At 38.5% G+C, this 15680-nt stretch overlaps 1 long non-coding RNA gene and 1 pseudogene across 1 annotated transcript in view; both read left to right on the forward strand.

The window, feature by feature from the left end:
• The window catches only part of LOC110261067 (uncharacterized), a 106383-nt gene that overhangs the window by 27381 nt on the left and 63322 nt on the right, over positions 1-15680 (forward strand). The window lies entirely within an intron of this gene.
• On the forward strand, positions 1883-2624 carry LOC100520678 (phosphomannomutase 2 pseudogene; annotated as a pseudogene).

Here is a 15680-nt window from a genome sequence, read left to right on the forward strand (position 1 = left end):
GGAGAAATTCTTAACAAAGGTATGATATTCCAAGCCCAAACCAAGAAAAAATAGAAAATATGAATAGATCAATCACAAGTACTGAAATTATAATTGTGATATAAAACTTCCAAAAACCAAAAGTCAAGGACCTGATGGCTTCACAGCTGAATTCTACCAAATATTCAGAGAAGACCTAACACCTATCCTTCTGAAACTATTCCAAAAAAAATTGCAAGGAAGGATCACTCCCAAGGGCATTCTATGAGGCCACAATCACCCTGATAAAAAAATCCAGAAAAAGACAACCCAAAAAAGGAAAACTATAGGCCAGTATCATTGATAAAAATAGATGCAAAAATCCTCAATAAAATACTAGCAAAACAAATTAAACAATGCATAACGGGATCATATGCCATGATCAACTGGGATTTATCCCAGGGATGCAAGTATTCTTCAATATCCACAAATCAATCAATGTGATACACCACATTAACAAACTGAAAAATAAAAACTGCATGGTTATCTCAATATTTGAAGCAAAAGCTTTTGACAAAATTCAACACCCATTTTCAATTTTAGAAAAACTCTCCAGAAAGTGGGCATAGACAGTGTGTACCTCAACATAATAAATCACTGTATCACAAACTCACAGCTCACATCAAACTCAGTGGTGGAAAGCAGGAAGGATTTCCCCTAAGATCAGGAACAGGGCAAGGACATCTACTCTCACAACTTCTATTCAACATAACTTTGGGATTTCCTAGCCATGGCAATCAGGAAAAAAAAAAAAAAAGAAAGAAGAGGAATCCAAATTAGAAAGAAGTGAAACTCTCACTGTTTGCATATAGCGTGATACTATACAGAGAAAATTCTAAAGTTTCTACCAGGAAAGTCCTACAATTCATTGATGAATTTGGTAAAGTTGCAGGATACAAAATTAATACACAGAAATCAATTGCATTTTTGTAACAACAAAGGATCAGAAAAAGAAAGGAAATAATACCATTTACCATCACATCAAAGAAAATAAAATAACTGAAAATAAACCTATCTAAAATAGGCTGAAGATTATGCTCTGAAAACTATAAGACACTGATGAAGGAAATTTAAGATGACAAAAATGGCTAAAAAGATGTACAATGCTATTGGATTGGAAGTATTAATATTGTTAAAACGACAGTACTACCCAAAGCAGTCTACGGTGCAGGGAAATACCTATCAAATTACCAACAGCATTTTACACAGAACTAGAACAAAAAGTGTTTAATTTGTATGGAAACAAAAAATACCTTGAATAACCAAAACAATCTTGAGAAAGAACAGAAATGGAAGAATCCAAGTCCCTGACTTCAGAGTATATGAAAAAGCTACAGTGATCACAACAGTATGGTACTAACACACACACACACCCACACACACCCACACACACACACACCCAAAAAAGCAAAGATCAATGGAACAGGATAGAAAGCCCAGACAAAAACCTACTCACATGTGGTCAATTAATCTACAACAAAGGAAGCAAGAATATACAAATGGAAAAATAAAGACATTTTCTTCAATAAATAGTGCTGGGAAAATTGAACAGCTACATGCAAAATGAAATTAGAACATTTTCTTACACTAAACACACACACACACACAAAATTGATTAAAAACATAAATGTAAGGCCAGATACGCTAAAACGCTTAAAGGAAAACATAGGCAGAACACTCCTTGGCATAAATCACAGCAATAGTACTTTGAGTATCTTATAATATCTTCCATTTACTTACTGTTTTTCCTGTTAACAGGTACACAAATAGATAAAATATGATAATAAAAACTGCTTGGCTGGACGTTCTGGGCCAGGTGCCAGGTGCCAGAAAGTCTTGTAAGGTTCATGTGGAAATGGGGGTCATGGCTCCTCCAGGCCCAGTGCTCTGCTTCTTTGATGTGGACAGGACTCTGACCGCCCCAAGGCAGAAAATTACCAAAGACATGGGTTGCTTTCTACAAGAACTGAGGCCAGAAGATCAAAACTGGGGTCATGGATGGGTCAGACTTTGAGAAAGGACAGAAGCAACTGGAAAAAGATGTGGTTGAAAAATACAACTACGTGTTTCCAGAGAATAGATTGGTGGCATACAAAGATGGGAAACTCCTGTGTAAACCGCATATCCAAAGTCACTCGGGGGAAGCCCCGATTCAAGATTTAATCAACCAGTGTCTGAGCTACATTGTGAAAATTAAGCTGTGGAAGAAGGGGGGTACTTTCATTGAATTCCAAAATGAGATGTTGAATGTGTCCCTATCAGAAGGAGCTGCACACAAGAAGAATGCATTGAGCTCTACGAACGTGATACAAAAAGAAAATATCAGACAAAAATTCATGGAGGATCTGTGGAAAGAGTTTTCACAGAAAGAACTCACGTTTTCCATAGGAGGTCAGATCAACTTTGAAGTTTTCCCTGAGGGAGGGGACAAGAGGTGTTTCCTGGAACACGTGGAAAAGGACAGCTTCAAGACCATTTATTTCTTTGGAGACAAAACCATGCCAGGCGGGAACGACCCTGAGATCGTCTGGGACCCAAGGGTGGTGGGCTACACTCTAACAGTGCCCAAGGACACATGCAGGATCTGCCAGGGTCTCTTCTACTGACCACCCCTCTCCCCACAGAAGGTAGGGGCATAATGGCAGAAGGGGACACTCCCCCCCCACAGCCTGCAATCAGTCACTGCAGCCCTCACTCCTCCAGTGCCAGAAGGGAGAAAGAAAAGCTTGTCTAAACTCAAAATAGAGTAAAACACTTAAGGGTCAGACCCAAAACCGTGTTAACTCTTAGAAGCAAACAAAAGCCACGCACTCTCGGACATCAATCTGAGCAATTATTACCTCTTTGAATCTGTCTCCTTAGGCGAGAGGAACAAAGGCAAAAATAAACAACTGGGACTACACCAAACTAAAAATCTTCTGCCCTGCAAAGGAAGCTGTCAATAAAATGAAAAGGCAGTGTACTGAATGGAAGAAAATACTTGCAAATTGTAAAGCCAACAAGGAATTAATAACCAAAGTATATAAAAAACTCATGCAACTCAATATCAGAGAACAAGCAGTCCAAACAGAAAAATGGGCAGAGGACCTAAACAGATATTCTTCCAAGAAAGACATACACGTGGCCAACAGATAAATGAAACAGTGTGCAACATCACTATCAGGGAAATGAAAATCTGAACCACAATAAAATACCACTTCACACCTGTCAGCATGGCTGTGATCCAAAAGTCATCCAATAACAAATGTTGGTGAAGTTGTGGAGAAAAACCCCTGTATATACTGCTGATGGGAATGTAAGCACAGCCACTATGGAAAACAGCATGGAGATTCTTCCAGAAAAATAGAAATAAAACTACCATACAATCCAGGAAATAGAAGAAGAAAATTCTTGTCAAGAATGGTTCAAAGGTCTACCTCCACCAAAGGATTTTTTTTGTTAGCCCAGCCTGAGTGGTGCACTCACGGTATACCTGGGATTTATGGTTTTCCCCATCATTCTGTTATAGGAAGAATGCCTGGACCCTTCCTTCTCATGGGTCGTGTGGAAAATGTAACTGATATTCCTGTTTGGTCACCCTGCACCGGTACCAGAAAGGGGGCTTTTGTGGTGAGAAAGGACAGGACACTTAACGACCATCCAACCCCAGGGCAGACGGTCAAAACACTTCCAGAAATGAAGTGGTGGGGCTTTGAGGCTGATGGCGTCGTGGTCATCAGTCAGTACTAAGCTGAATGACCATGCCACCTGGGCATGGCCGGTGGCTGGCCAAGTGATGGCTGACCTCCCAGGCCCAGGATGCAGGGCAACTCGGTATCCACCACACTTTGAAGAGCCTGGAATAGTCGGCACAAGGGAACCTCTAAACCCACAGAGAAGTGGCGCACAGCCCTTCCCCGCCCAGGCCCATGCAGGCCTGGGGATGAACTGGGGGTGTGCTCATTAAATCACAAGAGCAGTTCCCAGGTCCTGTTCACCCTCATTCCTCAGGGATCCAGAAAGCACCTGAATTACAGATCAGGAGCCACACTGTTTCTCTGTAGATCTTTGAATAATAAGCACATCCACCCAGGCTCTCCCGCAGCCAGACTTTGACCTGAGGGCTGGAAGCAGCTGGGGTTGGACCTGCAACTCTCCCGCCTCCTGCCTTCAGTGAGTTCCTTGTGAAAGCAGAAGGCAGCAGAGGCCCTCTTCCAGAACACAGAAGTGCTTTCCAAGAAAACAGCTCATGCGTTAACTTTTTAGCATCTGGAAACATGGGGACCCACAGTCCATCTGCAGACTGGGGCTGGGCCTCTGATGGGGGCTTGCGGGCCCAAACCCAGATGGGGGGATGCTCTGAAGGCACCACACCAGGTGTGTTCATCACAGAGGAACCTGGTTCCCCTATGCCTCCCCTGCCATGGCTGGGCATCACTCAGGATCAGGTCAGGTGGAAGCAAGAAGCCAGGCTGTGAGGTTGGTCCCCTCACCCATCCCCCAGGCCACACATGGGGGAGATGTTTCTGGATGATTCCTGGGACTCAGCTGTCCAGTGGCATCTTTCCCTGGTTGAATTTTACAAATGAGACTGTAATGATCTTTCAAAATGAAAGTAGCAAATTCACGTGATTCCATTGTTTCCTGTTTCTCATTCTGAAAAAAAAAAAGCTACTTAATGTATAATGTACAACCTCTTTTTAACGATTACAAAATTAAATGCCTATGAATTATTTTTAAATAATCTGAAATAACTTCAAATATACTTTATCTGTTCCCTTAGATATTCCAACTGTTAATGCTTTAATACATTTGATATATAAACCAATTCTGCTATATTTTATCTCCTTATCAATAGTTTTTTTTTTCTCCATCTCTTAGGAGAAAAATGTGAATGAGGTCAAGGTTCACCTTTAACTCACCTTAAACTGACTAGTATGATTTCCCTTATACAAAGATACTCCTCATAATACCAATACTGCCTTTGATTTGTTTTTTATCGAAGTATAGTTAATTTACAATGTTATACCAATTTCTGCTGTACAACAAAATAACTCATATTCTTTTTCTCATATTATCTTCCATGATGTTCTGTCCCAAGAGAATAGAGATACTTCCCTGTGCTATACTGTAGGGTCTCATTACTTATGCATTCTTAATAAGATTGCATAAGATTTTTGTTTCCTGAGCATATATCTGGAGAAAACTTACATTCAGAAAGATATATACACCCCTGGAGTTCCTGTTGTGGCACAGTGGTTAACGAATCCGACTAGGAACCATAAGGTTGCGGGTTCCATCCCTGGCCTTGCTCAGTGGGTTAAGGATCTGGCATTGCCGTGAGCTGTGGTGTAGGTTGCAGATGCGGCTCAGATCCCGAGTTGCTGTGGCTCTGGTGTAGGCGGGTGGCTACAGTTCCGATTCGACCCTTAGCCTGGGAACCTCCATATGCCGCGGGAGCGGCCCAGGAAATGGCAAAAAGACAAAAATAAAATAAAATAAAATAAAAAGATATATACACCCCTATGTTCATTGCAGCACTGTTCACAATAACCATGGAAACATTTTAAACGCCCATTGACAGATGAAAGGATTAAGAATATGTGGTACATATACAGTGGAATACTCAGCCATGAAAAAGGACAAAATAATGCCACTCGTAGCAGCAGGGTTGCAACTACAGATTTTCATACTAAGTGAAATAAGTCAGAAAGAGGAAGACAAATACCATGTGGTATCACATACGTGGAATCTCAAATATGACACAAATGATCCTATCTGCAAAACAGGAAGATATCAGGGACATAGCTAACAGACTTGAGGTTGCCAAGGGAGTGAGAGAAGGAGGGAATGGGATGGGAAGGGCATTTGGGGTTACTAGATGCAAACTGTGACATTTGGAATGGATAAGCAATGGGGTCCTACTGTACAGCACAGGGAACTATATCCCATATCTTAGAGTAGAAGATGATGGAAGATTGTATGAGAAGAAAATGTATATATGTGTATGGATGGATCATTATGCTGTACAGCAAATTGACTAAAGACTGAAATCAACTATACTTGAATTTAAAAAAAATATTCTCCAGAAAGTGGACATCAAGGGAACCTACCACCACATAATAAAGGCCACGTATGACACGGGCACAGCTAAATAACATCATTCTCTCTCATTCTCTCTCTTTCTCTCTCTCTCTCTTTTTTTTTTTTTTTTTTGCTTTTTAGGGCCACACCTGTGGCATATGGATGTTCCTAGGCTAGGGGTTGAATCAGAGCTATAGCTGCCAGCCTACACCACCGCTCACAGCAATGCCAGATCCTTAACCCACGGAGAGAGGCCAGGGATCGAACCTTCAACCTCATGGTTCCTAGTCAGATTCATTTCTGCTGTGCCACAATGGGAACTGCACTAACATCATTCTCAATGCTGAAAAGCTGAAAGCATTTCCTCTAAGATCAGGAACAATCAAGGCCATCCACATACAGGTACCCCAATGTTCATTGCAGCACTATATACAATAGCCAAGACATCGAAGCAACCAAAATGTCCATTGACAGAGGAATAGATAAAGAAGATGTGGTACATATATACAATGGAATATTACTCAGCCATAAAAAAGAATTAAATAATGGTATTTGCAGCAACATGGATGGGCCTATAAATTATCATACTAAGTTAAATTACTCAGAAAGTGAGAGGAAAACATCAAGTGATATTACTTATATGTGAAACATAAAAAAAGGATACAAATGAACATCTTTGCAGAACAGAAACACACTCTCAACACTTTTATTCAACATAATTTTGGAAGTCCTAGTCATGGCAATCAGAAAAAAAAAAAGAAATAAAAGTAATCCAAATTGGAAAAATAAGTAAAACTGTCACTATTTGCAGGTGGCATGATACTATACAGAGAAAATTCTGAAGTTGCTATCAGAAAGGTCCTACAATTCATTAAGCAATTCAGTAAAATTTCAGGATACAAAATTAATATGCAAAAAACTCTTGCATTTCTATACACCAACAACAAAGAACCAGAAAGAGAAATTAGGGAAACAATCCCTTTTACAGTCACTTACAATCACATCAAAGAGAATAAAATACCTAGGAATAAACATACCTAAAAAGGCAAAAGACATGTACTCTGAAAATTATAAGACATTGATGAAGGAAATTGCAGATGACCCAAAGAGATGGAAAGAGATATCATCCTCTTGGAATGGAAGAATCAATATTGTCAAAATGACTGTACTACCCAAGGCAAGCTACGGATTCAGTGAAATCCCTATTAAATTTCCAATGTCATTTTTTTCACAGAACTAGATCAAAAAATTTTTAAATTTGTTTGAAAACACTAAAAGACCCAGAATAGCCAAAGCAATCCTGAGAAAGAAAAGTGGAGCTGGAGGAATCAGGCGCCCTGACTTCAGACTATACTACAAAGCTACAGTTATCAAAAGAGTGTTGTACTGGCACCAAAACAGAAATGCAGATCAGTGGAACAGAATAGAAAGCCCATAAAGAAACCTTTGTGACAATGGACAATTAATCTATGACAAAGGATGCAAGAATATACAGTGGAGGAGAGAGTCTCTTCAGTAAGTGGTGCTGGGGAAACTGGACATGTGCCTGGGGAAGAACATGATTAGAACATTTTCTCATACCATATGCAAAAATAACTCAAAATGGATTAAAAATCTAAATGTAAGGCCTGAAGCCTTGAAACTCCTAGAGGAAAATACGACAGAACACTCTTTGACAGATCACAGCAGTATTTTTTTTTTTTTTTTGGATATGTCACCTAAGGCAAAGGAAACAAAAACAAAAATTTAAAACTGAAATGCTATGAAACTGAAAAGTTTTGCCTAGTAAATGAAACCATAAACAAAAGACAACAAGAACCTGTCAAATGGGAAAAAAAATTGCAAATGACATGACCAACAGGGGTTAATGTCTAAAATAAACAAACAGCTCATAAAAATCAATACTAAAAAAAAAAAAAAAAAAAGACAAAATCCAATGTAGTCGAAAATGGAGGGAATATCCGAATGGACTTTCTCCAGTGACATACCTACCAATGAGAAACAGGCAGAAGAAAATGAGAAAAAGGATATATGTGTGTGTGCATGTGTGTGTGTGTGCATATATGTATATTACACATATGAGAATGACTGGGCCTGTACAGCAGAATGATACTCTAAATAAGTTATACTTTAATAAAAATAAAATTTTAAAAACAACTATAAGAAAAGATGCTGTTAGCCCCAATCATCAAAGAAATGCAAATCAAAACCACAGTAAGATATCACCTTGAGCCTGCCCTCAGAAAGACTAAAAGACCACTAAGAAGACGGTAGAGAAAATGTAGAGAAAACAGAACCCTTGCACACTGTTAGTCAGAATGTAAATTGGTACAGGACCTGGGGAAAGCAGTATGGAGTTCCTAAAACAACTGAAAATAGAATTCATTCATGATCCATCAATTCTATCCCTAAGTATATATCCACTGAAAATGAAAAGACTAATTTGAAAAGATAGAGGCACCCCAACTTTCATAGCATTGTTTCTTACAATACCCACGATATGGAAGCAACCTAAGTGTCCACCAACAGAGGAATGGATAAAGAAGATACACAATGGGATACTACTCAGCCATAAAAAAATGAAATTTTGCCACTTGCAACATGAATGGACATGGAGAGTGTCCTGCTTAGTGAAATCAGTCAGGCACTGCCGAGACCAGCTCAGCAGGATGGGGCTGAAGAACGGGTGCTGTGAAACTTAAGGAAAAAAGTTAACATAAAACAAAACACAGAGACATTTATCTTAAGTAAAGGTGGGAACTGGGGGACTCAAGGTCTCAGGGACCAAGAGCCCAGCCTCAAGAAACCACACTGCTTTTATTGTGCTCTTTAGGATTATGTCAAGTGAGGAGGGGGCTATAGGTGGAGGATATAGGGGTTTTTAAAAATTATTTTATAAGTTCTTTGATTACTTTAAAATCACATAGCTGGCAGATGGTTAAGCTTTTACTCTGACCTTTAGGCATTTAACAATCATTAGCATTTGAGGAAGCTTGGCGTTAGCTATCTACTCATAGCATTCCAGAGAATCCTCACTGTGTGGCGTGCCCATCTGTGGCAACCCAGCATGCCTAGCTTTGTACCTTGGTTCTCTTTGCTAATGCATATTCTGCTAACGACCCCTCATAAACCAGTTGGGGCCATGATGTTCCTCTTTCTCTTATTCTTTAGAGGACATATCATGCTTGTGCAAATGGCATGCCAATTTGCACACGTCCTGCGTGCCTAGACCAACGCATTATGTCCTCATTCCGCTGACCCTGTGAATAACTTAGGCCTTTAGGTCTTTGTTCTTAAGCTGAAGTCATTTACCAGCACTGTGACTGTTTTCCAAGCAGGAAGATGGGATAAATTAAAGCAGGACAAGATGGAGTTTTCAGCAAAGAAGCTAAGAAACTATTGTGGAAACATGTCTCGTGACAAGGCACAAGAAGGCAAATACTGTATATTATCATTTATATATGAAATCTAAAAATAAAGCAAGACAGACATAGACAACAAACTGGTGATTACCAGTGGGAGAGAGAAGGGGAGAGGGGCACAATACAGGCAGGGGATTAATAGTTACAAACTGCTATGTATACAATAAATAAGCTACAAGCACATATTGCGCAGATCAGGGACTGTAGCCTGTATTTTATAGTAACTATAAATGCACACACACATACACCAAATCTATCAAAATTTTGAATCTCAGTGCTGCACACCTGAAGCTAATACATTGTAAGTCAAATATGCATTGGAGATTATATATATATAGCCATTTCTCATTGCATATATATATGTATATATAGCCCTAAAATATTTCCTTCCTGTTTAAAGTTGGATAATATTTTATTCTCTGAATACATCACATTTTACAACTATCTCTTCAAGACTCTCCATCTGCTTCTGTTAGACATATTCTCAAAACTGTGATTGCTCAAACTCTATGGTAATTTAGCATCTAAATTTTTAAGGAATCACCCTACTGTTTTCAGCTGCAGTTCTCCATCTTCCATTCCCAGCAGCAATGGACAGATTCTCCAATTCTTTCATAGCGCTACAAATGTTTGTTCTTTTCTGGGATTTTTCCTTTAGTAGTCCTCGTCTAAAAGTGAGTGAGGTGGTGTCTCAATGTAATCCTGAATTGTGTTTACCTCATGATTAGTGACGGTGAGTCTCTTGTCTGTTTTCATTAGCCATTCGTGTATCTTTATTGAAATAATGTCTATGCAAGCCCTTTATTTTGTTTATTAAAGTATAGTTGAGTTACACTGTTGTGCCAATTTCACAGCAAAGTGATCCATATATATATATATATACATATATAGGTTTTTCTCCTATTATTCATTACTCTTTGAACACTTTGATTAATTGCACAGGATCTGCACACACACATACGCAAATGCATCATACCACGTGTCTCCTTTTTCCTCTTAAAAATTATATTGAAATGTAGTTACTTACAATTATGTGTTACTTTCTGCTGCACAGCAGAGTGATTCAGTTATACATACACTTATCCATTCTTTTGCAAATTCTTTCCCTCTATGAGTTATCACATTGTATTAATTTCCCTCTGCTACACAGTATGTCCCCACTAACCATACATTCCATATACAATAGTGTGAATATACCAATCCCAAAACATCCCTCCCCACCACATTTCCCCTTTGGTAAACATAAGTGTGTTTCCTGAATCTGTGAGTTTTGTAAATATTATTTTGTATCATTTGTTTAGATTCCACATACAAATTAGATTTTCTTTCTCTGACTCACTTTACTTAGTATAATAATCTCCATCCATGATGCTGCCAATGGAATTGTTTCATCCTTTTTATGTCTAACTAATATTCCACAGTACATATGTACCACATCGTCCTTATTCACTGCTCTATCAGGTGAAATTTAAGTTGTTTCAATGTCTCGGCTATTGTCAATAGTGCTGCAGTGAACATTAGGGTGCATGTATCATTTTGAATTATGGTTTTCTCCAGATACACGCCCAGGAATGGTATTGCTGGATCATATGGTAGATGTATTTTAAGTTTATTTACTTCAATACTGTTTTCAATAGTGATTGGACCATTTTACATTCCACTGACAGTGTAGGAATGTTCCCTTTTCTTCAAACCCTCTCCAGCAGTTGTTTTTTGATGATGGCCATTCTGACTGGTAAGAGCTGATACCTCATTGCAGTATTGATTTGCTTTTTTCTAATAGTAAGTGATGCTGAGCATCCTTTCATGTGATTTTGGCCATCTGTCTCCTTTAGAGAAATGTCTATTTAGATCTTCTGCACATTTTTTAATTTGGTTGTATAAATATACACATATCCATAGGTATATGTATATAGAGCTTCATGAGTTGTTTATATAGTTTGGAAATCAATCCCTTATTGGTTGCGCCATTTGCAAAATTTTTCTCCCATTCTGAGGGATGGCTTTTTGTTTTGCTTATGGTTTCCTTTGCTGTACAAAAGCTTTTAACTGCAATTACGGAGCATACCAAACGCTACTTATTTAGAGTAAAATCATCATTTCAAAATTCTTCAGAGAGAGCAAATATGAGCAGGAGAGAGATGAAACTAGATCTGCCCAAGGAAAACGATGCTTGTAAGCAGGCAAGGTTGTTCCTGACTGTGCAAGTATGGTTGTATCTCTATTGTCAATAGCTTTGTGAGGAAAAAATGATACTTTTAGGGAACATCTTTAAAGATAGTATTTGAAAGTAAAAACATTCAAAGTAAAAATTAAATTGATGAAACCCAACATGAAGAATCACTCCTAAAAGCAGAGTTTAAAGAATGGATGTAGATGTATATCTATGGCTGACTCACTCTGCGGTACAGGTGACACTGATGGAACATTTTAAGTCATCTATACTCCAATCAAATTGATTTTTTAAAACGAGGCTCTACTCAATAGGAAGCAAATATATTTTGCTTATCAATGTGAACAATCTTTGGACCAATTTGAAAAGGTGAGACCAGGAATGAAAATTTCCAAGGATAAACACAGTGAAGGGAGGTCATGGAGTATATTTGAGTGTCCCTCCAACCCCCAATTATGATTTGATTCTACACTTGGATTCTCCCACAGGGAACATGGAAAACTTTCCCTGCTGTCTGCTCACCTGCTCATATAGACCTTCCCAGTAATTGCCAAGAGTTCTCACTAATCACCAGATGTGAATGAGGGTGATGAGCCCTGGGGATGAGATTTGCTCCTCACTGGAGACGCCCCAGACTCTCCATGCAGACAGTGTCACTGACACTACAGATGACATGATAATAATGGCACCTCTGCGGGGAGAGCAGGTCCAGGGACCCTGTCCCTATAACTATGGCCCATCCTGATGGACATGTCCCTGCAGAGAGCTCTGGAGCCACGTCTAGGCAGGTGAGTGTTTCTTCAGGTACAGGGCAAAACTTACTACTTCAAGTAGTTTTATTGTGGCTCTTTTAGGATTTACTATTTATTAGATCATGGCACCTGCAAAGATTAAAAAACATACTTTTCCTTTTCTGAATTGGATGCCCATTCTTTTTCCAGTTCAGTTGTTCTGGCGAGAATTTCAAGAATTAAGTTGAATAAAAAGGGTGAGAGTGGACATCTTTGTCTTTTTTCCTGATCTTAGAAAGAAAGCCTTTGGCTTTTCATTATTGATGTGATATTAACTGTGGACTTGTCACATGTATCGCATAAGATGCTGTTATTGCACTGTTTAATTTGTTTTGTTTTGCTACTATCATGTTGAGGATTTTAGCACTACTGTTTACCAGGGATATTGGTGTGTAATTTCTTTCTTTCTTTCTTTCTTTTTTTTTTTTTTTTTGTACTGTCCTTCTCTGTCTTTGGTGATGCTAGCATTCTAAAATGAGTTTGGAAGTTCTCTATTTTTTTCTTTCCTTCTTTCTTGCCTGCCTTTTCTTTCTTTCTTTCTTTCTTTCTTTCTTTCTTTCTTTCTTTCTTTCTTTCTTTCTTTCTTTCTTTCTTTCAGCTTTAACAAACACTTGATATTCGTTCTTTAAACGTTTAATAAAATTCACTTCAAGCCATCTATTTCTTGACTTCTCTTTGTGAAGAGGTTTTTAATGTGCTTCAACCTCTTAATAATAATTGGTCTGTCTTGATTATCTCTTTCTTCCTGAATCACTCTTGGTCAGTTGCATGTCTCTAGGAATTTATCTTTTTAATCTAGGTTGTCTCACTTGATGGTACATGTTGATCATTGTAATTTATTACGATTGTGTTATTCTCCTTTTGTGTAATGTGTGTATGTAATGCCTCCTTTTTCACTTGTGATTTTATTTATTTTATTTATTTGAGTCTTCTCCCTTTTTTCTTAGTCTAGCTAGAGCTTGTCAATGTAGCTTGTTTTCTCAAAAAATCAGTTCCTGGTTTCATAGATCTTTTCTATTTTTTAAATTTTTAAATTTTTTTTATCTTTTTGCCTTTTCTAGGGCTGCTCCTGGGACATATGGAGGTTCCCATGCTAGGGGTCGAATTGGAGGTGTAGCCACTGGCCTACGCCAGAGCCACAGCAACGCGGGATCCGAGCTGCATCTGCGACCTACACCACAGCTCACGGCAACGCTGGATCCTTAACCCACCAAGCAAGGCCAGGGATCAAACCCTCAACCTCATGCTTCTTAGTCGGATTCGTTAATCATTGTGCCACGACGGGAACTCCTAGAGATCTTTTCTATTGCCTTACTCCTCTATTTCCTTTATAACTTATTTTATTGCACTTGAGTTCATTGTGTTTTACAGATATTGCATTTTTTTTTTTTTTTTTACAAATTAAAGGTTTGTGGAAACACTGACGCAAACAAGAGCAAGACTCTTGGTGCTTCCCCGTGGCATCTGATCACTTCGTTTCTCTGCCGTATTTTGGTAATTCTTCCAAACTTTATCATAATGGTTTTATTTGTTAGGGCGATTGGACAACACTGATCTTTGTGCCTATTACGAAAAGATTGACTCACTGAAGACTCAAATGATTTTTTTTAGCATTTTTAGCAATAAAATATTTTTTCTGTCTTTTTTTAGGGCCGCACCCAAGGCATATGGAAATTCCCAGTCTAAGGGTCGAATCAGAGCTGTAGCCACCAGCCTATGCCACAGCGACAGCAATGCCAGACCTGAGCTGCGTCTGCAACCTATCCTGCAGCTCACAGCATTGCAGGATTCTTAACCCACTGAGGGAGGCCAGCGATAGAACCTGTGTCCTCAGGGACACTAGCCACATTGGTTTCTGCTGAGCCAGGACAGTAACTCCAACAATATAGTATTTTTAATTAAGGTAATACACATTTTTATTCACAAAGCTATTGTACACTAAATAGAATATAGTGTGGTATAAATAACTTTTATATGAATTGGGTAACCAAAAAAATCATTGTGAGCCCCTTTATTATAATATCCACTTTATTGTGGTGTTGGAGCCACAATATCTCTGAAGTTGCCTGTCCTTCTGCTGTGATCCTGTTATTTTTCTCTTTCTACTAAATTTGAGTTTAGATTTTTTTCTTTTCATAGTTCCTTGAGTTGTAAAGTTCCTTTGTTTACTTGAGACTTTCTTCTTTCTTAACATAGTCATTTATCTGCATCAACTTCCCTCTTCAGTCACTTCCAAAGTTTGGTTTTCTTATATTTCCATTTTCATTTGTATCAAGTTTTTTCTAGGGTTTATTTGGGGGGGGGCAATAGTTGATTTACAATGTTACATTCGCTTAAGGTTTACAGCAAAGCAAACACACACACACACACACACACACTCATCTATTCTTTTTCCCATGTAGATTATTATAGAACATCAAATAAACCTCCCTGTGCTACACAGTAGGTCCCTGTTAGTTATCTCCCTTTTATATAGTAGTGGGCATATGTCAACCCCATTCGCTCAATATATTCCCCCCTCACTTTCCCCTTTGGTAAGCAAAGTTTGACCTTAAAATCTTTGAGTCTACTTCTGTCCTACAAACAAGTTCTTTTGTATCATTTTAAATTAGATTCTATATAAAAGTGGTAACATGATTTTGTCTTTCTCTGCTTGGCTCACTTCACTTACTATGATAATCTTTAGGTCCATCCATGCTGCTACAAACGTGTTACTTCATTCTTTTTTGTGGCTGCGCAGGATTCCATTGTATATATTTACCTCATCTTCTTTATACATTCATCTGCCAATGAATATTTAGATTGCTTCCATGTCTTGGCTATTGTAAATAGTGCTGCAGTGAAAAATTGGGTGCTGTATCTTTTTGAATTATGTTTTCTTAGAACATATGCCCAGGAGAGGGATTGCTAAGTCATATGATAGTTCTATATTTAGTTCTTTGAGAAACCGCCATACTGTTCTCCTGAGTGGTTGTACCAATTTACATTCCCACCAACCATGCAGAAGGGTTACCTTTTTCTACACCCTCTCCAGCATTGATTTTTTTTTGTAGAATTTCAATGAAAATGATTCTGACTGGTATGAAGTGATATCTCACTGTGGATTTGATTTGCATTTCTTTAATAATTAGCAATGATGCGTAGCTTTTCATGTGATTTTTGGTCTGTCTTTGAGAAAATGTCTGTTTAGGTCCTCTGCCCATTTTTCTATTT

Source organism: Sus scrofa, chromosome 6 (genome assembly GCF_054392235.1).
Source record: "Sus scrofa isolate SSC_HxYL_T2T_F1_AM1 chromosome 6, Sscrofa_HxYL_maternal_Yorkshire_Landrace_v2.0, whole genome shotgun sequence".
Classification (NCBI taxonomy): Eukaryota; Metazoa; Chordata; class Mammalia; order Artiodactyla; family Suidae; genus Sus; species Sus scrofa.